Consider the following 25,455-nt stretch of genomic DNA (forward strand, 5'->3'; position numbering starts at 1 on the left):
CAGCCATTAAAGCAGCCAGCCCGCCCGCCCGCCCGTCACAATGGACCTACCTGTGTACACTAGATGGATGTGATGGAATGTACTGTGGTCCCTACATTTCAAGAAGAAGTAAGAATTGCAGTTGCAACAAACCCTTGCTTGCCTACAAAGAGAGCAGCAATTTGGATTTGTTACTATGTTACCTGGAAGAATAACAAACTGTGCAAGGATGGAGGTTGTAGGAGCAAGGAGAACAAGTTGTCTGTAAAGTTGGTGGATGCCTATTTTCCATTTTGCAGTCCCTTGTCTCCCTCTTGTGGCCTCCTGGAGGCAACTAGCTGTGCAAAAAAAAGACAGCCTGGGGGCCGGCTGTTGCAGTGTTGCCCTCTCAGGCAACACTGAGTGACTGACTGAGCCGCACCGTCTTATATAAAGTTCAGACGGAACTTTGCACGTGTCATAGTGGAGACCTCAGGAGCCAGAGCCAGCTTTCTGACATCATAATGGGGCCTCAGAGATAAAAGCCTGGGCCCAGGCAGTGTTGGTCAGTGCTGCTCAGCAGGCCGCACTGGACTGGATTAAAGCTGATACAAGGTGTGAAAGGAGAAGGGGTGGCAGTGGGCATGCACTTACTGCTGCTGCTGCTGCTGCTGCTGCTGCTGCCAGTGTTTGCACGGCAGGAGGGCATTTGGGCGTTGCCAGGAAGGCGTTTTTATGTCGATTCCTCCTCTTTCAGCACTGCATTGTGGTGCAAGCAAAAGAAGCAAAACGCGCGGCACGTTCGGGTTATCGCTTCTCGGCCTTTTGGCTAAGATCAAGTGTAGTACCTGTTCTTTTTTTTTTTTTTTTTTTACATTTTTAATTTTTATTAATTTTTCAGAAATACAGAGTAAAGAAATAGGAACAACAGGAAAAAAAATATATAAATCAGACCTTATCCACATTAGGTCCACGCAGGAACCTCCAAACCCATAAGTCACTTATGGTAATAGCATATATTGGACCACATGTCCCATGACATTATATAAACAGATGAATGTAAAGTGACCCAACAACCCCATGTCTCCTCCGTTAGACAGCTATGCAAACAAAGAGTTACCACAATACCACTGAAATTACTTATACAATAATTCATATCTTACATTAAATGAACATATGATAATACCCTTGGCATGAGACTAGTAACCTAATTTAAGGACTCTAAGTATTTGTGCCTTGTCCCATTTCTCAAGTGACCTTTGAAATAAGAGGGAGCAAATGGGCTCCTTGTGCAGAGGTGGACAGATATCTGATCCATGGTTCCCATAATGTAAGGACGTGGGGAAGTCTATGAGATCTCAGAGCATACATGCGTTCCATGGTATAGGAAACATTAACCTGGTTGATCAATTCCGAAATGGAGTATTGATTGGGTAATTTCCAGTATTTAGCTAAAAGTAAACGTGTCGCTATAATAATATGGCTGGACACCATTTGAGAGAAGCTTGGGATATTGTGCATGTTGAGAAAACATAAGGCCAGTGCCGGATCCGGTGTAACCATACAGGACGAAATTTGAGAAATGATATCAAATACCTGTCCCCAGAACGCATAGACTTCCGGACATTGCCACCACATGTGAAAGTACGACCCTTTGCAACCACACCCCTTCCAACAAACCTCCGGGTAAGAGTTATCAGATTTCGCAAAATTTAAAGGTGTTAAGTACCAGCGTAACAACAGTTTTTGGGAAGCTTCCCAATGTTTAACCCCCTTAGAAATTTTTTTGGTCCATGCGAAGGCTTTCTGCCATTCCATCAGAGAAAAGGAAGAGTTAAAATCTTCCTCCCATTTAGCGCAATAAGAAGGTATGTTGGGAAGGAGGTGCTCACACATATTTCCATAAAATTTCGAGATACCCTGTTTCCTATTTTCAGGGTCAAAATATTGCTGGCGGGCCATGGAGGGGAATACTGAAGCACTGACGTCTAAAGATGTAAATAAGTGTCTTATACATAAATATTTGTAGAAGTCTCTATTGGAGATACCATAAGTCTTTACTAATTCTGTAAAGGCTAGTAATGTGCGGCCATTAAATAACAAGTGGATATGAGAGATCCCTGAATTTATCCAGCTATCCAACGATATCTCAGGTAAAAAGGTAAGTAAATATCGTAAGGGCAAATTTTTAAGTGAAGTGAGGGCCAAGGGAGGAAGCCTGTTGGCGTAATTTTTCCATATTTTCAGAGAGGTCGCAACAGTGGGGGACACGCAATTATAAGTATTTGGAGAAGAATGTGAACCAACCCCTAGCAATGAAATAAGCGGTCGACCTACCATTACCTGTTCAATATGTATCCACCTCTTTGAGGGGAGACGTGCACACCAATACTTTAGTTGGTCTAGTGAGACTGCCCAATAATACTTTTGGACATCTGGCATTCCCATACCCCCCTGTCTCCAGTGTCGAAATAGTGTATGCATCCTTACTCTAGGCTTTTTGTGCGCCCATATGAAATTATTAAGTATTCTTTGGAGACTCCTCACAAAAGAACTAGGAAGAGGGATTGTCAGTGCACGTAACTTGTACAAAATAATCGGCAAAACCATCATTTTAATGATTGCTATTTTCCCCGCCCAGGAAGTACAAACTCCGCTATATGTAGATAGCAGTTGGGGAATACTGGTTAAGAGAGGAGCAAAATTATGTTTGAATAGGAGATTCGTTGAGTTAGTGAGTTGTATACCCAGGTACGAAATTTTTAATGAGTTCCATTGGAAAGGGAAGGAGTTACGGATTTTATTCCTAACTTGCTCCGATATTCCCACCTCTAACAAATGCGATTTACTAGCATTAATTTTGTAGTAAGCCACTTTCCCAAATGAATCTAAGGTGTGTTGCACTTCCGATAGGGACATTAAAGGATTAGAGAGTGTGAGGATGACATCATCGGCATATAACCCTATCTTATGTTGAAGGGAGCCAATCGTAATACCAGTGATGGCTGGGTTCTGCCTAATAGACATAGCTAGAGGTTCCATAACCATTGCAAAGATCAGGGGTGATAACGGGCACCCCTGACGTGTGCCATTGGAAATAGAAAATGATGCAGACATAAACCCAGAGGCCAATACTCTAGCTGACGGATTTGAGTACAGTGCCATAATAGCGGATTTTATCCACCCATCAAATCCAAATTTGCTCAAAACAGCCTCCAGGTAACCCCAATGGACCCGATCGAATGCCTTCTCCGCATCCAAAGCAAGAAGCACGGAAGGCACTCGACGGGTCTTCGCCCAATGAACCAGATTTATCAGCCTTCTGGTGCCATCCGGTGCCTGCCTTCCGGCTATAAATCCCACCTGGTCTTCATGTATCAATTCAGGAAGTAATGTATCTAACCGACCAGCCAATATTTTAGCATAAATTTTAACATCAGTATTCAAAAGAGATATTGGGCGAAAGTTAGCAGGAGAGTCAGGCGTTTTCCCAGGTTTCGGCAAAGTAACTACTGTGGCAGCAAGCATTTCTTGCGGAAAGGACCCCAACCCTGCAGCTTCAGTAAACACTTTAACTAAGTATGGAGCTAGAGTCGTGTCATATCTTTTATAGTACTGATTAGTAAACCCATCTGGGCCTGGGGCTTTGCCTGGCTTTAACCCCTTAAGGACGCAGCCTAGTTTTGGCCTTAAGGCTCAGAGCCCATTTTTCAAATCTGACATATTTCACTTTATGTGGTAATAACGTCGGAATGCTTAAACCTACACAAGCGATTCTGAGATTGTTTTCTCGTGACACATTGGGCTTCATGTTCGTGGTAAAATTTGGTCGATATATTCAGTGTTTATTGGTGAAAAATTGCAAAATGTAGAGAAAATTTTGAAAAAATTGCATTTTTCAGAATTTAAATGCATCTGCTTGTAAAACAGACGGTTATACCACCCAAAATAGTTACTAGTTCACATTTCCCATATGTCTACTTTAGATTGGCATCGTTTTTTGAACATTATTTTATTTTTCTTGGACGTTACACGGCTTAGAACATAAACAGCAATTTCTCATATTTTTAAGAAAATTTCAAAAGCCTTTTTTTTAAGGTACCTCTTGAGTTCTGAAGTGGCTTTGTGGGGCCTATGTATTAGAAACCCTGATAAAACACCCCATTTTAAAAACTAGACCCCTCAAAGTATTCAAAACAGCAGTTATAAAGTTTTTTAACCCTTCAGGCATTTCACAGGAATTAAAGCAAAGTGGAGGTGAAATTTGCAAATTTCATTTTTCTTGCTGAATTTCAATTTTATTCATTTTTTTTTCTGTAACACAGAAGGTTTTACCAGATAAACACCACTAAATATGTATTGTCCAGATTCTGCAGTTTTTAGAAATGTCCCACATGTGGCCCTATTGCGCTCGTGGACTAAAACACAAGCCCTAGAAGCAAAGAAGCACCTAGTGCATTTTGAGTCCTCTTTTTTATTAGAATATATTTTAGGCAGCATGCCGGGTTTGAAGAGGTGTTGAGGTGCCAAAACAGTAGGAATCCCCCAATAGTGACCCCATTTTGGAAACTACACCCCTCAAGGAATTCATTTAGGGTTGTTGTTACCATTTTGATCGCACAGTTTTTTCACAGCACGTATTTGAATTGGGGTCTGAAATGAAAAAAAAGGCATTTTTTCCAATAAAATGTCATTTGTGATCAAAATTTATTATTTTCACAGGGAACAAAATACCCCATTTTGTTGCCCAATTTGTCCTTAGTGTGGCAATACCCCATTTGTGGTGATAAACTGCCGTTTGGGCCCATGGGAGGGCTCAGAAGGAAAGGAGCGCTATATGTTTGTTGGAGTCCAGATTTTGTTGGATTGGTTTTCGGGTGCCATGTCGCATTTGCAGAGCCTCAGAGGTATCAAAGCAATGGAAACCCACCAAAAGTGACCCCAATTTGGAAACTACACCCCTCAAGGAATTCATTTATGGTTGTTGTTAGCATTTTGACCACACAGTTTTTTCACAGCACCTATTTCAATTGGGCTGTGACATTAAAAAAATGACATTATTTCCAATAAGATGTAATTTTTTACCAAAATTTCTTATTTTCACAGGGAACAAAATACTCAATTTTGTTGCCCAATTTCTCCTGAGTGCATCAATACCCCATTTGTGGCAATAAACTGCCGTTTGGGCCCATGGGAGGCCTCAGAAGGGAAGGAGCGCTGTGTGTTCTTTGGAGTGCAGATTTTGCTGGATTGGTTTTCGGGTGCCATGTCACATTTGCAGAGCCCCAGAGGTATCAAAGCAATGGAAACCCACCAGAAGTGACCCCATTTTGGAAACTACACCCCTCAAGGAATTCATTTATGGGTAATGTGACCATTTAGACCCCATAGTTTTTTCACAGAACTTATTTGAATTGGGCTGGGAATTAAAAAAAAATATATTTTTTACAATAATATGTCGTTTTAGCTAAAAAATTCTTATTTTCACAAGAAACAAAATAATCAATTTTGTTGCCCAATTTGTCATGAGTGCGGAAATACCCCATTTGTGGTGATAAACTGCTGTTTGGGCCCATGGGAGGGCTCAGAAGGAAAGGAGCGCTGTGTGTTCTTTGGAGTACAGATTTAGCTGGATTGGTTTTCGGGTGCCATGTCGCATTTGCAGAGCCCCAAAGGTATCAAAGCAATAGAAACCCACCACAAATTACCCCATTTTGGAAACTACACCCCTCAAGGAATTCATTTATGGGTGTTGTGACCATTTTGACCCCATAGTTTTTTCACAGAACTTATTTGAATTGGGCTGGGAATGAAAACAAAATTATTTTTGTCAAATAATATGTAGTTTTGGCTGAAAATTTCTTATTTTCACAAGAAACAAAACACCCCATTCTGTTGCGCAATTTGTTCTGAGTGCCGCAATACCCCATTTGTTGTGATAAACTGCCGTTTGGGCCCATGGGAGAGCCCAGAAGGAAAGGACCACCATTTGGCCTACTCAGGATTTTCTAGTGCGAAGTCATGTATGCAGAAGCCCCTGAGGTACCAGTACAGTTGAAACCCGCAAGAAGTGACCCCGTTTTAAAAACTACACCCTTAAGGCATTCATCTAGAGGTGTAGTGAGCATTTTGACCGGAGACCTACACCCCATAAACTGTAATGTGGGTTCTCCCGGGTATGGCAATACCCTACATGTGGCTGTTATCAGCTGCCTGGACACACAGCAGGGCCCAGAGGGGAAAGACGAGGGGGGATAAGCTGTGCGGAGTGCATCAGGGTAAGTAAAATTGGGGTAAATTATAAACCAAGGGATGTATGATAAATTTTAAAACACTTTCATACAGAGCTCTGGTTATTCGGGACACGTGTCACATTGATATATTGTGTCATCCCTTATCCCCCTCTTATAGCAGACTTTGCACCTCTTTTGACTTTTTCCCTTCTTGCCAGTTTGGGGAACTTCTCCTGGAAAGTGTTGCCCTGGTACGATGCGTGTGGCCCCACATCCAGAAGTACTGGGTGCCCCCCCTTCTTGGTCCCTAAAGATTAGGTTCTTGATAATCACCTCTTGAAATTCCAGGAAAGTTCCCGTCTGGCCTGCACATCGACGTAGCATGTACGCATTGTACAATGCCATCTGTATGATGTGCCCGGCCAGCTTCTTATACCACACCGCATGGCGCTGTAGGGCTTCAGGGCTTGATCTTACAAGTCCATCCCTCCCATGTACCTATTGTAGTCCAGGATGCAGTCTGGTTTGGGGGTGGCCTTTCCTTCATATATCCTAAATCTGTAGGTATACCCTGATGCACTCTCGCACAGCTTATACATCTTCACGCCATACCTTGCCCTCTTACCCGGCAGGTACTCGCGGAATTGAACCCTCCCTTTAAAATGTACCAGGGACTCATCAATAGAAATACACTTCTCGGGGGTGAATGCTGGGAAAACCGGGCATTGGAACGGTCTAATAGGGGTCTCCGTTTATACAAACGGTCAAAACTGGGGTCATATCGTGGTGGGCACGGCTCATTATCAGTATAATGTAAGAAGCGAAGTATTGCCTCATTTATTTATTTTTTTAGGTTCCAGTTCAGTTCTGAAGTTGCTTTGAGGGGCCCATATATTAGAAACCCCTATCAAACACCCCATTTTAGAAACTAGACCCCTCAAAGTATTCACAACAGCATTTAGAAAGTTTATGAACCCTTTAGGTGTTTCACAAAAATTTAGAGCAAAGTAGAGGTGAAATTTACATTTTTTTTTTGTCAGAAAATCCTCTTTATACCATTTTTTTTATAACACAAAAGGATTTATCAGTGAAACGCAACTCAATACTTATTGCCCAGATTCTGCAGTTTTGAGAAATATCCCACATGTGGCCCTAGTCCGGTAATGGACTGAAGCGCCGGCCTCAGAAGCAAAGGAGCACCTAGAGGATTTTGAGGCCTCTTTTTTTTAGGCACCATGTCCGGTTTGAAGAGGTCTTGTGGTGCCAAAACATTGGGAACCCCCCAAAAGTGACCCCAATTTGGAAACTAGACCCCTTGAGGAATCCATTGCAGTTTTCTTGGGGTGCATGCGGCATTTTGATCAGTTTTTATTCTATTTTAAGGTGGCGTGGTGACTAAAAAACAGCAATTGTACTATTGTTTTTTTTTTCGTTTTTTTTTACAGCGTTCACCGTGCGCTATAAATGACACATTCACTTTATTCTGCGGGGCGATATGATTACGGCGATACCCTATGTTTATAGTTTTTTTTTATGTCTTATGGCGTTTGCACAATAAAATCCGTTTTGTAAACAATCATTCACTTTTTGTGTTACCTTATTCTAAGAGCCATAACGTTTTTATTTTTCAATCAATAAAGCCGTGCAAGGACTTATTTTTTGCGTAACGAACTGTAGTTTCGATCAGTACCATTTTTAGGTACATGCGACTTTTTGATCTCTTTTTATTCCATTTTTTGGGAGGTGAAGTGACCAAACAATTGTGATTGTGGTACGGTTTATTATTATTTTATTTTACGGCGTTCACCGTGCGGGATAAATAATGAAATAATGTTGTAGTTCAGGCCGTTACGGACGCGGCGATACCAATTATGTATAGTTTATTTGTTTGTTTATATATTTTTATTAATAATAAATGACTGATAAGGGAAAGGGGGGGATTTTTACTTTTATTACTTTTAAATCTTTTATTTTCTTATTTTTACACATCTTTTTTTAACTTTTTTTTTACTTTATTACTTTGTCCCACTAGGGGACATGAGGGCAGGAGGCTCTGATCGCTATTCTAATACACTGCACTACATGCGTAGTGCAGTGTATTAGAACTGTCAGCTACTCACTGACAGCAAGCATAGTGGGTCCTGACGTTGTCAGGACCCACTAGGCTTCCGTCTATGGCATAGCCGGACGCCATTGTTTGGTGTCCGGTTGCCATAGTCACCATCGCCGGCCGCTATCGCGTAGCAGGCCGGCGATGGCAGCTTAACCCCTAAAAAGCCGCGATCTCTATAGAACGCGGCATTTAAGGGGTTAATCAGCGGGGACACAGCGATCGGTCCCCGCTGTAGGAGCTGTGACAGCTGCTGAACAAGACAGCAGCGTCACAGCTCCTGTATGTGTCGGGAGGACGGCCGAAACGGCCGTTACTCCCGAGACGTACTATTACGGCATGGAGCGCGAACGATACAGCTGCCATGACGTAATAGTACGTCAAGGAGCGGGAAGGGGTTAAACTTTTAATAGCTTGTGACACTTCAAGTATCGTAAAGGGGGATTGTAATTGAATACTGTCCTCTACAGACAGGGAAGGAAGGTTCAGACCACTCAGGAAGTTATTAATGTCCGAAACTGAAGGTTGATAGGTGGTTTTATCTTCTTTAAGGTTATACAAATTATGATAGAAATTCCGGAATTGATCACTAATTTCTTGAGGGTGAGTAATTTTATTGCCATTTTTGTCCATCAAAAATGCTGTTCTCTGTTTAGCACTTTTCTTTTTGAGCATTTTAGCTAAAAGTGCTCCTGGTCTATTACCATGAAGATAAAATCCGAATTGTAATTTTTTAAATAAGGCCATATGTCCAGACATCAGCACTGCCTGCAATTGGTCCCTAAGAACTTTGATTTTTTGCGAAGTGTCCGGAGTCACTTTAGATTTATTAAGGGATTCTAGATTGTGTAACTGAGTGAGGATATCCTTAGTAGTTTTTTCCTTATCTTTTTTTAATCTGGAGGCAGCCTGAATTCCCATCCCCCTCATATATGCCTTATGGGCATTCCATAAAGAAAAGCAATTGGTTGAGGAAGGGGCATTAATTTCAAAGTATGTTTGGACGTGTGTATCCATCAAATCTTTTGTGAGAGGATGTTCTAATACTAGATCATTCAGTCTCCATAAAGAGAAAGGGGGTGTTGGTAATTGGTCTATGACCTTTATAGATATGGGAGCATGATCTGACCATGATATGTCCCCAATAGTGGATGTGGAGATGCATTGAAGACCAGATTTACTCACCAGAAACATATCAATACGAGAGTATACTTTGTGTGGCGCAGAAAAGTATGTAAAGTCGCGCTCATTCCCATGTTGACAGCGCCACACATCATAAAGCTCTTCTAGGTGTACTGTGTGGTGTAAATTGGAGTGGGGTCTAGGGGCATTTGAGGAATCAATTGAGGGATGCATGACTTCATTAAAATCCCCTCCTATAATCAACAACCCCTTCTTCACCTTATTTACCTTTCGGAGGATCTTATGAAAGGCCTTAAGCTGATGTGAATTAGGGAGATAGATGTTAACAAACGTAAAGGTAATATTGTTTATGTCGCATATGAGTATCACAAATCTACCTTGTGGATCTAACATGACCTGATGCATTTGAAAGGCAACCGAGTCCTTTATCGCAATCAAAACACCTTTGGTTTTACTGGAATGAGATGGTTGAAATATATGGGGAAATCTAAAATGCGTACATTTCGGTGGATGAAGGGAGGAGAAGTGGGTCTCCTGAGCAAAGAAAACATCATTGCGAAGAGACAAGGCTTCCTTCCACATCTGTCTCCTTTTAAAAGGGCTGTTGAGCCCCTTTACATTTAAAGAGGATATATTAACCCCTTCCCCCTGCTGGCATTCTGGGCCCTAATGTCCAAGCCATTTTTTAGATTTTTCCATTGTCACATTCGAAGAGCTGTAAGTTTTTTATTTTTGCGTCGGCATAGCTGTATAAGGTCTTGTTTTTTGCGGGACGACTTGCAGTTTTTATTGGTACCATTTGAGAGTAGATGCGACTTTTTGATCACTTTCTATCACATTTTTTTTAAGTCAGGATTAACAGAAAACAGCAATTTTTCCATTGTTTTTTATTTTATTTTTTACGGCGTTCACAGTGCGGGTTAAATAATGTAACAGCTTTATAGTCGGGGTCGTTACGGACGCGGCGATACCAAATATGTGTAACTTTTTTGCTTTATTGTAGTTTTTTTTAATAGTAAAGCATTTTGTAAGGGGAAAAGCTGGGTTTTTCATTTTTTTTTTTTCACTTTTTTTTTAAATTAACTTTATTAAACTTTTTTTACTTTTTTACTAGTCCCACTAGGGGACTTCCCTATCATCCGATCGCTATTATAATACACTGCAATACTTTTGTATTGCAGTGTATTACTGCCTGTCCGTTTAAAACGGACAGGCATCTGCTAGGTCATGCCTGCGGCATGATCTAGCAGGCATTCGCTGCAGGCAGACCTGGGGGTCTTTATTAGACCCCCGGCTGCCATAGAAGACACAGACACTCGGCGATTTTATCGCCGGGTGTCAGTGAGATGAGAGGGAGCTCCCTCCCTCTCTCCAAAACCATTCAGATGCGGTGCTCGCTATTGTGCACCGCATCTGAAGGGTTAAACAGGTGAGATCGATACTAATATCGATCTCACCCGGCAGAGCAGGGACGCTCCCAGCCCTCAGCTGCTTCTGGCAGCTGAGAGCAGGGAGATTTCACGGCTCCCTGCTCTGTTTACTTTATTCTAATGCAGCGACGTAGTTTGGCGGCGCTCTAGAATAAAGCCCACTAATGACCGCCGTAAAAAGACGTATCGGCGGTCATTAAGGGGTTAATCGGCATGAGGCAGCATAAAAGAACTTATTATGTCTGACTGGGTAAGAATCATGAATTCGAAACAAAGATATAGGATCTTGCGGACCATGAAATGTACAGTACCACATTACTAAATACAGAAATATTAACATAAGAACAGTGCAAAACAGAAAAACATGGCGCCTACACTGCGCCGTACAGACCTCCGTGGGGGAGAGAGAATAAAGGTAACCACAACAAATAGCATTATTGCATGACCATACTACCAGCAGAAAAATCAGGTGGCAGAGTGTCCCTGTGCCAATTCCCATTCCGGATGAAGACGTCTCGGTGGCTTGTTAGCTGACCCCGTTCCCAAAGCCTGGACGGGAATGTTCCACTTGCGTAGCAAATCAATCCCATCAGAAGGAGTATGAATCACATGTGTGGAACCATTCCTAGAAACCACTAACTTGACCGGGAAACCCCACTTATATCTCAGATTCTGCTCCCTAAGAGCCAAAGTGATCGGGTGAAACTGCTTTCTTAGCATCAAGGTGGAAGCTGACAGATCCGGGTATATTGAAATATGAGCATATGGGGATGGGAGTTTCCCCAACTTTCTGGACTCCTGAAGGATACGATCTTTGGCTTGGTAAAAGTGTACCCTCGAGAGAACATCTCTAGGAACGTTTTCCGGAGCAGCCCTAGATTTAGGAATTCTGTGTGATCTGTCCAAAGTTATATCCAGTGGAGCAAACATTGGAACCAAGGCTTTAAACATGGTCTGCAGAAAATTGGGTAATTCAGAGGGTGAGATTTCTTCAGGGATCCCTCTGATTTTTAGATTATTTCTCCTCGACCTATCTTCTTGATCCATGAGCTTGTCTTTTAGCCATCTCACCTCATCCTTAAACTCAGCATGTGCGTCGATAAGATCATTGTGAGCCTTGGCATGGTCTCCCATGCTGCGTTCTAGATGATCCGTGCGGTATCCTAGGTCATCCACCGTCGTGTGAATTTGTGCCAGTATCCGATCCAGCACTCCAGAAATGGAAGTCTGCAATGTATGCATTAACCCCTTCATGACTGCAGTGGTCAGGGGAGCATCATCTGAAATCTCAGACAATCCAGACATATCAGAAGCCGTGAGGAGAGTATCTTGTGATGGCAAGCTGTGAGGGAAGAGCGCTTTTTTAAAAGCAGGGCCTTTACTGTTGGGCGAGGATGGGCCCGATCCCGTCGCTCCTCGTTTACCGGGGCCTGACACTTCTTCCATCCTGCCCTGTGTTTCCCCCTCTGCAGACTGACCTGGTGCAGCCGATAGCTGCTTGTGATGTTGTCGCGCGTCCGGCACAGACAGTGAGTCGGCGCCATCTTGTGACCGGCTCGTCGCAGAGAAGTAATCCGGGAGTTTTTTGGGTTCCGCTTTGACCTGTCGTCTCCTGGTCATATTCCACATCGATGTCGGCTGTATCAGGAATCTGTTCCGGTAAGTAAAACTTCCGTAGCAGGTCTTATGCCGCTGTGAGCCATTGTAATGCTATTGCTGAAGCGGGAGAAAGTGCACTACACCGCCATTCCAGTCAGCGGCTAGCTCCGCCCCCCCCGTGTAGTATCTGTTCTTATCAGTTTAATATCTGATACGTCCCCTATCTGGGGACCATATATTAAATGGATTTTTAGAACAGGGAGATGGAAATAGAGCTTGCTCTGTCCACTCCACGCATTGACCTGGTATTGCAGTATTTCCAGGATCGGTGCACCCTTTCCTTATGCGTTTACTAAAATCAGATTCCAAAAGTGCTTTTTGTGTTTGCCATTGTTTTTTTCTTTCGGATGGGATCTCCCCTTTTAATCCCATTATTTCAACACCTGTTGGACAATGCATTTGTACAGTCATGTGTGATAATGAGCTAATTTATTAAATGCAATTAATTAATACATTGCCACCTCTTGTTTTGTGTCGTCTGTGTTTCTGTGTTTCCGGCATTTCACATTGGAACAGCTCATTCACCTTCCTTGTCTTCTCTCCGCCCTCCCTCCTAGGTAGGTTAAAGAGCTGCACCTGAGCCAGCCACTGATTGATGCAGCACCATAGTCAAATAGTGGAGTGGAGTAGGGGAACAGCAAACAGCCATTAAAGCAGCCAGCCCGCCCGCCCGCCCGCCCGTCACAATGGACCTACCTGTGTACACTAGATGGATGTGATGGAATGTACTGTGGTCCCTACATTTCAAGAAGAAGTAAGAATTGCAGTTGCAACAAACCCTTGCTTGCCTACAAAGAGAGCAGCAATTTGGATTTGTTACTATGTTACCTGGAAGAATAACAAACTGTGCAAGGATGGAGGTTGTAGGAGCAAGGAGAACAAGTTGTCTGTAAAGTTGGTGGATGCCTATTTTCCATTTTGCAGTCCCTTGTCTCCCTCTTGTGGCCTCCTGGAGGCAACTAGCTGTGCAAAAAAAAGACAGCCTGGGGGCCGGCTGTTGCAGTGTTGCCCTCTCAGGCAACACTGAGTGACTGACTGAGCCGCACCGTCTTATATAAAGTTCAGACGGAACTTTGCACGTGTCATAGTGGAGACCTCAGGAGCCAGAGCCAGCTTTCTGACATCATAATGGGGCCTCAGAGATAAAAGCCTGGGCCCAGGCAGTGTTGGTCAGTGCTGCTCAGCAGGCAGCACTGGACTGGATTAAAGCTGATACAAGGTGTGAAAGGAGAAGGGGTGGCAGTGGGCATGCACTTACTGCTGCTGCTGCTGCTGCTGCTGCCAGTGTTTGCACGGCAGGAGGGCATTTGGGCGTTGCCAGGAAGGCGTTTTTATGTCGATTCCTCCTCTTTCAGCACTGCATTGTGGTGCAAGCAAAAGAAGCAAAACGCGCGGCCCGTTCGGGTTATCGCTTCTCGGCCTTTTGGCTAAGATCAAGTGTAGTATCTGTTCTTATCAGTTTAATATCTGATACGTCCCCTATCTGGGGACCATATATTAAATGGATTTTTAGAACAGGGAGATGGAACTAGAGCTTGCTCTGTCCACTCCACGCATTGACCTGGTATTGCAGTATTTCCAGGACCGGTGCACCCTTTCCTTATGCGTTTACTAAAATCAGATTCCAAAAGTGCTTTTTGTGTTTGCCATTGTTTTTTTCTTTCGGATGGGATCTCCCCTTTTAATCCCATTATTTCAACACCTGTTGGACAATGCATTTGTACAGTCATGTGTGATAATGAGCTAATTTATTAAATGCAATTAATTAATACATTGCCACCTCTTGTTTTGTGTCGTCTGTGTTTCTGTGTTTCCGGCATTTCACATTGGAACAGCTCATTCACCTTCCTTGTCTTCTCTCCGCCCTCCCTCCTAGGTAGGTTAAAGAGCTGCACCTGAGCCAGCCACTGATTGATGCAGCACCATAGTCAAATAGTGGAGTAGGGGAACAGCAAACAGCCATTAAAGCAGCCAGCTCGCCCGTCACAATGGACCTACCTGTGTACACTAGATGGATGTGATGGAATGTACTGTGGTCCCTACATTTCAAGAAGAAGTAAGAATTGCAGTTGCAACAAACCCTTGCTTGCCTACAAAGAGAGCAGCAATTTGGATTTGTTACTATGTTACCTGGAAGAATAACAAACTGTGCAAGGATGGAGGTTGTAGGAGCAAGGAGAACAAGTTGTCTGTAAAGTTGGTGGATGCCTATTTTCCATTTTGCAGTCCCTTGTCTCCCTCTTGTGGCCTCCTGGAGGCAACTAGCTGTGCAAAAAAAAGACAGCCTGGGGGCCGGCTGTTGCAGTGTTGCCCTCTCAGGCAACACTGAGTGACTGACTGAGCCGCACCGTCTTATATAAAGTTCAGACGGAAGTTTGCACGTGTCATAGTGGAGACCTCAGGAGCCAGAGCCAGCTTTCTCACATCATAATGGGGCCTCAGAGATAAAAGCCTGGGCCCAGGCAGTGTTGGTCAGTGCTGCTCAGCAGGCAGCACTGTACTGGATTAAAGCTGATACAAGGTGTGAAAGGAGAAGGGGTGGCAGTGGGCATGCACTTACTGCTGCTGCTGCTGCTGCTGCTGCTGCCGCCAGTGTTTGCACGGCAGGAGGGCATTTGGGCGTTGCCAGGAAGGCGTTTTTATGTCGATTCCTCCTCTTTCAGCACTGCATTGTGGTGCAAGCAAAAGAAGCAAAACGCGCGGCACGTTCGGGTTATCGCTTCTCGGCCTTTTGGCTAAGATCAAGTGTAGTATCTGTTCTTATCAGTTTAATATCTGATACGTCCCCTATCTGGGGACCATATATTAAATGGATTTTTAGAACAGGGAGATGGAAATAGAGCTTGCTCTGTCCACTCCACGCATTGACCTGGTATTGCAGTATTTCCAGGACCGGTGCACCCTTTCCTTATGTGTTTACTAAAATCAGATTCCAAAAGTGCTTTTTGTGTTTGCCATTGTTTTTGTCTTTCGGATGGGATCTCCCCTTTTAATCCCATTATTTCAACACCTGTTGGACAATGCATTTGTACAGTCATGTGTGATAATGAGCTAATTTATTAAATGCAATTAATTAATACATTGCCACCTCTTGTTTTGTGTCGTCTGTGTTTCTGTGTTTCCGGCATTTCACATTGGAACAGCTCATTCACCTTCCTTGTCTTCTCTCCGCCCTCCCTCCTAGGTAGGTTAAAGAGCTGCACCTGAGCCAGCCACTGATTGATGCAGCACCATAGTCAAATAGTGGAGTGGAGTAGGGGAACAGCAAACAGCCATTAAAGCAGCCAGCCCGCCCGCCCGCCCGCCCGTCACAATGGACCTACCTGTGTACACTAGATGGATGTGATGGAATGTACTGTGGTCCCTACATTTCAAGAAGAAGTAAGAATTGCAGTTGCAACAAACCCTTGCTTGCCTACAAAGAGAGCAGCAATTTGGATTTGTTACTATGTTACCTGGAAGAATAACAAACTGTGCAAGGATGGAGGTTGTAGGAGGAAGGAGAACAAGTTGTCTGTAAAGTTGGTGGATGCCTATTTTCCATTTTGCAGTCCCTTTTCTCCCTCTTGTGGCCTCCTGGAGGCAACTAGCTGTGCAAAAAAAAGACAGCCTGGGGGCCGGCTGTTGCAGTGTTGCCCTCTCAGGCAACACTGAGTGACTGACTGAGCCACACCGTCTTATATAAAGTTCAGACGGAACTTTGCACGTGTCATAGTGGAGACCTCAGGAGCCAGAGCCAGCTTTCTGACATCATAATGGGGCCTCAGAGATAAAAGCCTGGGCCCAGGCAGTGTTGGTCAGTGCTGCTCAGCAGGCAGCACTGGACTGGATTAAAGCTGATACAAGGTGTGAAAGGAGAAGGGGTGGCAGTGGGCATGCACTTACTGCTGCTGCTGCTGCTGCTGCTGCTGCTGCCAGTGTTTGCACGGCAGGAGGGCATTTGGGCGTTGCCAGGAAGGCGTTTTTATGTCGATTCCTCCTCTTTCAGCACTGCATTGTGGTGCAAGCAAAAGAAGCAAAACGCGCGGCACGTTCGGGTTATCGCTTCTCGGCCTTTTGGCTAAGATCAAGTGTAGTATCTGTTCTTATCAGTTTAATATCTGATACGTCCCCTATCTGGGGACCATATATTAAATGGATTTTTAGAACAGGGAGATGGAAATAGAGCTTGCTCTGTCCACTCCACGCATTGACCTGGTATTGCAGTATTTCCAGGACCGGTGCACCCTTTCCTTATGTGTTTACTAAAATCAGATTCCAAAAGTGCTTTTTGTGTTTGCCATTGTTTTTGTCTTTCGGATGGGATCTCCCCTTTTAATCCCATTATTTCAACACCTGTTGGACAATGCATTTGTACAGTCATGTGTGATAATGAGCTAATTTATTAAATGCAATTAATTAATACATTGCCACCTCTTGTTTTGTGTCGTCTGTGTTTCTGTGTTTCCGGCATTTCACATTGGAACAGCTCATTCACCTTCCTTGTCTTCTCTCCGCCCTCCCTCCTAGGTAGGTTAAAGAGCTGCACCTGAGCCAGCCACTGATTGATGCAGCACCATAGTCAAATAGTGGAGTGGAGTAGGGGAACAGCAAACAGCCATTAAAGCAGCCAGCCCGCCCGCCCGCCCGCCCGTCACAATGGACCTACCTGTGTACACTAGATGGATGTGATGGAATGTACTGTGGTCCCTACATTTCAAGAAGAAGTAAGAATTGCAGTTGCAACAAACCCTTGCTTGCCTACAAAGAGAGCAGTAATTTGGATTTGTTACTATGTTACCTGGAAGAATAACAAACTGTGCAAGGATGGAGGTTGTAGGAGCAAGGAGAACAAGTTGTCTGTAAAGTTGGTGGATGCCTATTTTCCATTTTGCAGTCCCTTGTCTCCCTCTTGTGGCCTCCTGGAGGCAACTAGCTGTGCAAAAAAAAGACAGCCTGGGGGCCGGCTGTTGCAGTGTTGCCCTCTCAGGCAACACTGAGTGACTGACTGAGCCACACCGTCTTATATAAAGTTCAGACGGAACTTTGCACGTGTCATAGTGGAGACCTCAGGAGCCAGAGCCAGCTTTCTGACATCATAATGGGGCCTCAGAGATAAAAGCCTGGGCCCAGGCAGTGTTGGTCAGTGCTGCTCAGCAGGCAGCACTGGACTGGATTAAAGGTGATACAAGGTGTGAAAGGAGAAGGGGTGGCAGTGGGCATGCACTTATTGCTGCTGCTGCTGCCAGTGTTTGCACAGCAGGAGGGCCTTTGGGCGTTGCCAGGAAGGCGTTTTTATGTCGATTCCTCCTCTTTCAGCACTGCATTGTGGTGCAAGCAAAAGAAGCAAAACGCGCGGCACGTTCGGGTTATCGCTTCTCGGCCTTTTGGCTAAGATCAAGTGTAGTATCTGTTCTTATCAGTTTAATATCTGATAGGTCCCCTATCTGGGGACCATATATTAAATGGATTTTTAGAACAGGGAGATGGAAATAGAGCTTGCTCTGTCCACTCCACGCATTGACCTGGTATTGCAGTATTTCCAGGACCGGTGCACCCTTTCCTTATGCGTTTACTAAAATCAGATTCCAAAAGTGCTTTTTGTGTTTGCCATTGTTTTTGTCTTTCGGATGGGATCTCCCCTTTTAATCCCATTATTTCAACACCTGTTGGACAATGCATTTGTACAGTCATGTGTGATAATGAGCTAATTTATTAAATGCAATTAATTAATACATTGCCACCTCTTGTTTTGTGTCGTCTGTGTTTCTGTGTTTCCGGCATTTCACATTGGAACAGCTCATTCACCTTCCTTGTCTTCTCTCCGCCCTCCCTCCTAGGTAGGTTAAAGAGCTGCACCTGAGCCAGCCACTGATTGATGCAGCACCATAGTCAAATAGTGGAGTGGAGTAGGGGAACAGCAAACAGCCATTAAAGCAGCCAGCCCGCCCGCCCGCCCGCCCGTCACAATGGACCTACCTGTGTACACTAGATGGATGTGATGGAATGTACTGTGGTCCCTACATTTCAAGAAGAAGTAAGAATTGCAGTTGCAACAAACCCTTGCTTGCCTACAAAGAGAGCAGTAATTTGGATTTGTTACTATGTTACCTGGAAGAATAACAAACTGTGCAAGGATGGAGGTTGTAGGAGCAAGGAGAACAAGTTGTCTGTAAAGTTGGTGGATGCCTATTTTCCATTTTGCAGTCCCTTGTCTCCCTCTTGTGGCCTCCTGGAGGCAACTAGCTGTGCAAAAAAAAGACAGCCTGGGGGCCGGCTGTTGCAGTGTTGCCCTCTCAGGCAACACTGAGTGACTGACTGAGCCGCACCGTCTTATATAAAGTTCAGACGGAACTTTGCACGTGTCATAGTGGAGACCTCAGGAGCCAGAGCCAGCTTTCTGACATCATAATGGGGCCTCAGAGATAAAAGCCTGGGCCCAGGCAGTGTTGGTCAGTGCTGCTCAGCAGGCAGCACTGGACTGGATTAAAGCTGATACAAGGTGTGAAAGGAGAAGGGGTGGCAGTGGGCATGCACTTACTGCTGCTGCTGCTGCTGCTGCTGCTGCCAGTGTTTGCACGGCAGGAGGGCATTTGGGCGTTGCCAGGAAGGCGTTTTTATGTCGATTACTCCTCTTTCAGCACTGCATTGTGGTGCAAGCAAAAGAAGCAAAACACGCGGCACGTTCGGGTTATCGCTTCTCGGCCTTTTGGCTAAGATCAAGTGTAGTATCTGTTCTTATCAGTTTAATATCTGATACGTCCCCTATCTGGGGACCATATATTAAATGGATTTTTAGAACAGGGAGATGGAAATAGAGCTTGCTCTGTCCACTCCACGCATTGACCTGGTATTGCAGTATTTCCAGGACCGGTGCACCCTTTCCTTATGTGTTTACTAAAATCAGATTCCAAAAGTGCTTTTTGTGTTTGCCATTGTTTTTGTCTTTCGGATGGGATCTCCCCTTTTAATCCCATTATTTCAACACCTGTTGGACAATGCATTTGTACAGTCATGTGTGATAATGAGCTAATTTATTAAATGCAATTAATTAATACATTGCCACCTCTTGTTTTGTGTCGTCTGTGTTTCTGTGTTTCCGGCATTTCACATTGGAACAGCTCATTCACCTTCCTTGTCTTCTCTCCGCCCTCCCTCCTAGGTAGGTTAAAGAGCTGCACCTGAGCCAGCCACTGATTGATGCAGCACCATAGTCAAATAGTGGAGTGGAGTAGGGGAACAGCAAACAGCCATTAAAGCAGCCAGCCCGCCCGCCCGCCCGTCACAATGGACCTACCTGTGTACACTAGATGGATGTGATGGAATGTACTGTGGTCCCTACATTTCAAGAAGAAGTAAGAATTGCAGTTGCAACAAACCCTTGCTTGCCTACAAAGAGAGCAGCAATTTGGATTTGTTACTATGTTACCTGGAAGAATAACAAACTGTGCAAGGATGGAGGTTGTAGGAGCAAGGAGAACAAGTTGTCTGTAAAGTTGGTGGATGCCTATTTTCCATTTTGCAGTCCCTTGTCTCCCTCTTGTGGCCTTCTGGAGGCAACTAGCTGTGCAAAAAAAAGACAGCCTGGGGGCCGGCTGTTGCAGTGTTGCCCTCTCAGGCAACACTGAGTGACTGACTGAGCCGCACCGTCTTATATAAAGTTCAGACGGAACTTTGCACGTGTCATAGTGGAGACCTCAGGAGCCAGAGCCAGCTTTCTGACATCATAATGGGGCCTCAGAGATAAAAGCCTGGGCCCAGGCAGTGTTGGTCAGTGCTGCTCAGCAGGCAGCACTGGACTGGATTAAAGCTGATACAAGGTGTGAAAGGAGAAGGGGTGGCAGTGGGCATGCACTTATTGCTACTGCTGCTGCCAGTGTTTGCACAGCAGGAGGGCCTTTGGGCGTTGCCAGGAAGGCGTTTTTATGTCGATTCCTCCTCTTTCAGCACTGCATTGTGGTGCAAGCAAAAGAAGCAAAACGCGCGGCACGTTCGGGTTATCGCTTCTCGGCCTTTTGGCTAAGATCAAGTGTAGTATCTGTTCTTATCAGTTTAATATCTGATACGTCCCCTATCTGGGGACCATTTATTAAATGGATTTTTAGAACAGGGAGATGGAAATAGAGCTTGCTCTGTCCACTCCACGCATTGACCTGGTATTGCAGTATTTCCAGGACCGGTGCACCCTTTCCTTATGCGTTTACTAAAATCAGATTCCAAAAGTGCTTTTTGTGTTTGCCATTGTTTTTGTCTTTCGGATGGGATCTCCCCTTTTAATCCCATTATTTCAACACCTGTTGGACAATGCATTTGTACAGTCATGTGTGATAATGAGCTAATTTATTAAATGCAATTAATTAATACATTGCCACCTCTTGTTTTGTGTCGTCTGTGTTTCTGTGTTTCCGGCATTTCACATTGGAACAGCTCATTCACCTTCCTTGTCTTCTCTCCGCCCTCCCTCCTAGGTAGGTTAAAGAGCTGCACCTGAGCCAGCCACTGATTGATGCAGCACCATAGTCAAATAGTGGAGTGGAGTAGAGGAACAGCAAACAGCCATTAAAGCAGCCAGCCCGCCCGCCCGCCCGTCACAATGGACCTACCTGTGTACACTAGATGGATGTGATGGAATGTACTGTGGTCCCTACATTTCAAGAAGAAGTAAGAATTGCAGTTGCAACAAACCCTTGCTTGCCTACAAAGAGAGCAGCAATTTGGATTTGTTACTATGTTACCTGGAAGAATAACAAACTGTGCAAGGATGGAGGTTGTAGGAGCAAGGAGAACAAGTTGTCTGTAAAGTTGGTGGATGCCTATTTTCCATTTTGCAGTCCCTTGTCTCCCTCTTGTGGCCTCCTGGAGGCAACTAGCTGTGCAAAAAAAAGACAGCCTGGGGGCCGGCTGTTGCAGTGTTGCCCTCTCAGGCAACACTGAGTGACTGACTGAGCCGCACCGTCTTATATAAAGTTCAGACGGAACTTTGCACATGTCATAGTGGAGACCTCAGGAGCCAGAGCCAGCTTTCTGACATCATAATGGGGCCTCAGAGATAAAAGCCTGGGCCCAGGCAGTGTTGGTCAGTGCTGCTCAGCAGGCAGCACTGGACTGGATTAAAGCTGATACAAGGTGTGAAAGGAGAAGGGGTGGCAGTGGGCATGCACTTACTGCTGCTGCTGCTGCTGCTGCTGCTGCCAGTGTTTGCACGGCAGGAGGGCATTTGGGCGTTGCCAGGAAGGCGTTTTTATGTCGATTACTCCTCTTTCAGCACTGCATTGTGGTGCAAGCAAAAGAAGCAAAACGCGCGGCACGTTCGGGTTATCGCTTCTCGGCCTTTTGGCTAAGATCAAGTGTAGTATCTGTTCTTATCAGTTTAATATCTGATACGTCCCCTATCTGGGGACCATATATTAAATGGATTTTTAGAACAGGGAGATGGAAATAGAGCTTGCTCTGTCCACTCCACGCATTGACCTGGTATTGCAGTATTTCCAGGACCGGTGCACCCTTTCCTTATGTGTTTACTAAAATCAGATTCCAAAAGTGCTTTTTGTGTTTGCCATTGTTTTTGTCTTTCGGATGGGATCTCCCCTTTTAATCCCATTATTTCAACACCTGTTGGACAATGCATTTGTACAGTCATGTGTGATAATGAGCTAATTTATTAAATGCAATTAATTAATACATTGCCACCTCTTGTTTTGTGTCGTCTGTGTTTCTGTGTTTCCGGCATTTCACATTGGAACAGCTCATTCACCTTCCTTGTCTTCTCTCCGCCCTCCCTCCTAGGTAGGTTAAAGAGCTGCACCTGAGCCAGCCACTGATTGATGCAGCACCATAGTCAAATAGTGGAGTGGAGTAGGGGAACAGCAAACAGCCATTAAAGCAGCCAGCCCGCCCGCCCGCCCGCCCGTCACAATGGACCTACCTGTGTACACTAGATGGATGTGATGGAATGTACTGTGGTCCCTACATTTCAAGAAGAGGTAAGAATTGCAGTTGCAACAAACCCTTGCTTGCCTACAAAGAGAGCAGCAATTTGGATTTGTTACTATGTTACCTGGAAGAATAACAAACTGTGCAAGGATGGAGGTTGTAGGAGCAAGGAGAACAAGTTGTCTGTAAAGTTGGTGGATGCCTATTTTCCATTTTGCAGTCCCTTGTCTCCCTCTTGTGGCCTCCTGGAGGCAACTAGCTGTGCAAAAAAAAGACAGCCTGGGGGCCGGCTGTTGCAGTGTTGCCCTCTCAGGCAACACTGAGTGACTGACTGAGCCGCACCGTCTTATATAAAGTTCAGACGGAACTTTGCACGTGTCATAGTGGAGACCTCAGGAGCCAGAGCCAGCTTTCTGACATCATAATGGGGCCTCAGAGATAAAAGCCTGGGCCCAGGCAGTGTTGGTCAGTGCTGCTCAGCAGGCAGCACTGGACTGGATTAAAGCTGATACAAGGTGTGAAAGGAGAAGGGGTGGCAGTGGGCATGCACTTACTGCTGCTGCTGCTGCTGCTGCTGCTGCTGCCAGTGTTTGCACGGCAGGAGGGCATTTGGGCGTTGCCAGGAAGGCGTTTTTATGTCGATTCCTCCTCTTTCAGCACTGCATTGTGGTGCAAGCAAAAGAAGCAAAACGCGCGGCACGTTCGGGTTATCGCTTCTCGGCCTTTTGGCTAAGATCAAGTGTAGTATCTGTTCTTATCAGTTTAATATCTGATACGTCCCCTATCTGGGGACCATATATTAAATGGATTTTTAGAACAGGGAGATGGAAATAGAGCTTGCTCTGTCCACTCCACGCATTGACCTGGTATTGCAGTATTTCCAGGACCGGTGCACCCTTTCCTTATGTGTTTACTAAAATCAGATTCCAAAAGTGCTTTTTGTGTTTGCCATTGTTTTTGTCTTTCGGATGGGATCTCCCCTTTTAATCCCATTATTTCAACACCTGTTGGACAATGCATTTGTACAGTCATGTGTGATAATGAGCTAATTTATTAAATGCAATTAATTAATACATTGCCACCTCTTGTTTTGTGTCGTCTGTGTTTCTGTGTTTCCGGCATTTCACATTGGAACAGCTCATTCACCTTCCTTGTCTTCTCTCCGCCCTCCCTCCTAGGTAGGTTAAAGAGCTGCACCTGAGCCAGCCACTGATTGATGCAGCACCATAGTCAAATAGTGGAGTGGAGTAGGGGAACAGCAAACAGCCATTAAAGCAGCCAGCCCGTCCGCCCGCCCGCCCGCCCGCCCGTCACAATGGACCTACCTGTGTACACTAGATGGATGTGATGGAATGTACTGTGGTCCCTACATTTCAAGAAGAAGTAAGAATTGCAGTTGCAACAAACCCTTGCTTGCCTACAAAGAGAGCAGCAATTTGGATTTGTTACTATGTTACCTGGAAGAATAACAAACTGTGCAAGGATGGAGGTTGTTGGAGCAAGGAGAACAAGTTGTCTGTAAAGTTGGTGGATGCCTATTTTCCATTTTGCAGTCCCTTGTCTCCCTCTTGTGGCCTCCTGGAGGCAACTAGCTGTGCAAAAAAAAGACAGCCTGGGGGCCGGCTGTTGCAGTGTTGTCCTCTCAGGCAACACTGAGTGACTGACTGAGCCGCACCGTCTTATATAAAGTTCAGACGGAACTTTGCACGTGTCATAGTGGAGACCTCAGGAGCCAGAGCCAGCTTTCTGACATCATAATGGGGCCTCAGAGATAAAAGCCTGGGCCCAGGCAGTGTTGGTCAGTGCTGCTCAGCAGGCAGCACTGGACTGGATTAAAGCTGATACAAGGTGTGAAAGGAGAAGGGGTGGCAGTGGGCATGCACTTATTGCTGCTGCTGCCAGTGTTTGCACAGCAGGAGGGCCTTTGGGCGTTGCCAGGAAGGCGTTTTTATGTCGATTCCTCCTCTTTCAGCACTGCATTGTGGTGCAAGCAAAAGAAGCAAAACGCGCGGCACGTTCGGGTTATCGCTTCTCGGCCTTTTGGCTAAGATCAAGTGTAGTATCTGTTCTTATCAGTTTAATATCTGATACGTCCCCTATCTGGGGACCATATATTAAATGGATTTTTAGAACAGGGAGATGGAAATAGAGCTTGCTCTGTCCACTCCACGCATTGACCTGGTATTGCAGTATTTCCAGGACCGGTGCACCCTTTCCTTATGTGTTTACTAAAATCAGATTCCAAAAGTGCTTTTTGTGTTTGCCATTGTTTTTGTCTTTCGGATGGGATCTCCCCTTTTAATCCCATTATTTCAACACCTGTTGGACAATGCATTTGTACAGTCATGTGTGATAATGAGCTAATTTATTAAATGCAATTAATTAATACATTGCCACCTCTTGTTTTGTGTCGTCTGTGTTTCTGTGTTTCCGGCATTTCACATTGGAACAGCTCATTCACCTTCCTTGTCTTCTCTCCGCCCTCCCTCCTAGGTAGGTTAAAGAGCTGCACCTGAGCCAGCCACTGATTGATGCAGCACCATAGTCAAATAGTGGAGTGGAGTAGGGGAACAGCAAACAGCCATTAAAGCAGCCAGCCCGCCCGCCCGCCCGCCCGCCCGTCACAATGGACCTACCTGTGTACACTAGATGGATGTGATGGAATGTACTGTGGTCCCTACATTTCAAGAAGAAGTAAGAATTGCAGTTGCAACAAACCCTTGCTTGCCTACAAAGAGAGCAGCAATTTGGATTTGTTACTATGTTACCTGGAAGAATAACAAACTGTGCAAGGATGGAGGTTGTAGGAGCAAGGAGAACAAGTTGTCTGTAAAGTTGGTGGATGCCTATTTTCCATTTTGCAGTCCCTTGTCTCCCTCTTGTGGCCTCCTGGAGGCAACTAGCTGTGCAAAAAAAAGACAGCCTGGGGGCTGGCTGTTGCAGTGTTGCCCTCTCAGGCAACACTGAGTGACTGACTGAGGCGCACCGTCTTATATAAAGTTCAGACGGA

The 25,455-nt window shown here is 45.0% G+C and overlaps 9 non-coding genes and 2 pseudogenes across 9 annotated transcripts; all 11 read left to right on the forward strand.

Annotated features, from left to right (window-relative positions):
• Positions 1–767: 767 nt before the first annotated feature.
• LOC142727781 (U2 spliceosomal RNA) lies at positions 768–945 on the forward strand (annotated as a pseudogene).
• An 11,689-nt stretch (positions 946–12,634) lies between these two features.
• On the forward strand, positions 12,635–12,812 carry LOC142727780 (U2 spliceosomal RNA; annotated as a pseudogene).
• Positions 12,813–13,940: 1,128 nt separating this feature from the next.
• On the forward strand, positions 13,941–14,131 carry LOC142727700 (U2 spliceosomal RNA). Its single transcript, XR_012877176.1, has one exon. It is a non-coding gene; the product is annotated as a U2 spliceosomal RNA (small nuclear RNA).
• A 1,117-nt stretch (positions 14,132–15,248) lies between these two features.
• Positions 15,249–15,439, forward strand: LOC142727788 (U2 spliceosomal RNA). Its single transcript, XR_012877254.1, has one exon. It is a non-coding gene; the product is annotated as a U2 spliceosomal RNA (small nuclear RNA).
• A 1,134-nt stretch (positions 15,440–16,573) lies between these two features.
• Positions 16,574–16,764, forward strand: LOC142727789 (U2 spliceosomal RNA). Its single transcript, XR_012877255.1, has one exon. It is a non-coding gene; the product is annotated as a U2 spliceosomal RNA (small nuclear RNA).
• Positions 16,765–17,883: 1,119 nt separating this feature from the next.
• Positions 17,884–18,074, forward strand: LOC142727733 (U2 spliceosomal RNA). The gene has a single exon (XR_012877206.1). It is a non-coding gene; the product is annotated as a U2 spliceosomal RNA (small nuclear RNA).
• Positions 18,075–19,205: 1,131 nt separating this feature from the next.
• On the forward strand, positions 19,206–19,396 carry LOC142727790 (U2 spliceosomal RNA). Its single transcript, XR_012877256.1, has one exon. It is a non-coding gene; the product is annotated as a U2 spliceosomal RNA (small nuclear RNA).
• A 1,115-nt stretch (positions 19,397–20,511) lies between these two features.
• On the forward strand, positions 20,512–20,702 carry LOC142727725 (U2 spliceosomal RNA). The gene has a single exon (XR_012877199.1). It is a non-coding gene; the product is annotated as a U2 spliceosomal RNA (small nuclear RNA).
• Positions 20,703–21,829: 1,127 nt separating this feature from the next.
• LOC142727791 (U2 spliceosomal RNA) lies at positions 21,830–22,020 on the forward strand. The gene has a single exon (XR_012877257.1). It is a non-coding gene; the product is annotated as a U2 spliceosomal RNA (small nuclear RNA).
• Positions 22,021–23,154: 1,134 nt separating this feature from the next.
• On the forward strand, positions 23,155–23,345 carry LOC142727792 (U2 spliceosomal RNA). Its single transcript, XR_012877258.1, has one exon. It is a non-coding gene; the product is annotated as a U2 spliceosomal RNA (small nuclear RNA).
• Positions 23,346–24,469: 1,124 nt separating this feature from the next.
• LOC142727793 (U2 spliceosomal RNA) lies at positions 24,470–24,660 on the forward strand. Its single transcript, XR_012877259.1, has one exon. It is a non-coding gene; the product is annotated as a U2 spliceosomal RNA (small nuclear RNA).
• The last annotated feature ends 795 nt before the right edge of the window (positions 24,661–25,455 follow it).

Source organism: Rhinoderma darwinii, unplaced genomic scaffold, assembly GCF_050947455.1.
Source record: "Rhinoderma darwinii isolate aRhiDar2 unplaced genomic scaffold, aRhiDar2.hap1 Scaffold_649, whole genome shotgun sequence".
Taxonomy (NCBI): Eukaryota; Metazoa; Chordata; class Amphibia; order Anura; family Rhinodermatidae; genus Rhinoderma; species Rhinoderma darwinii.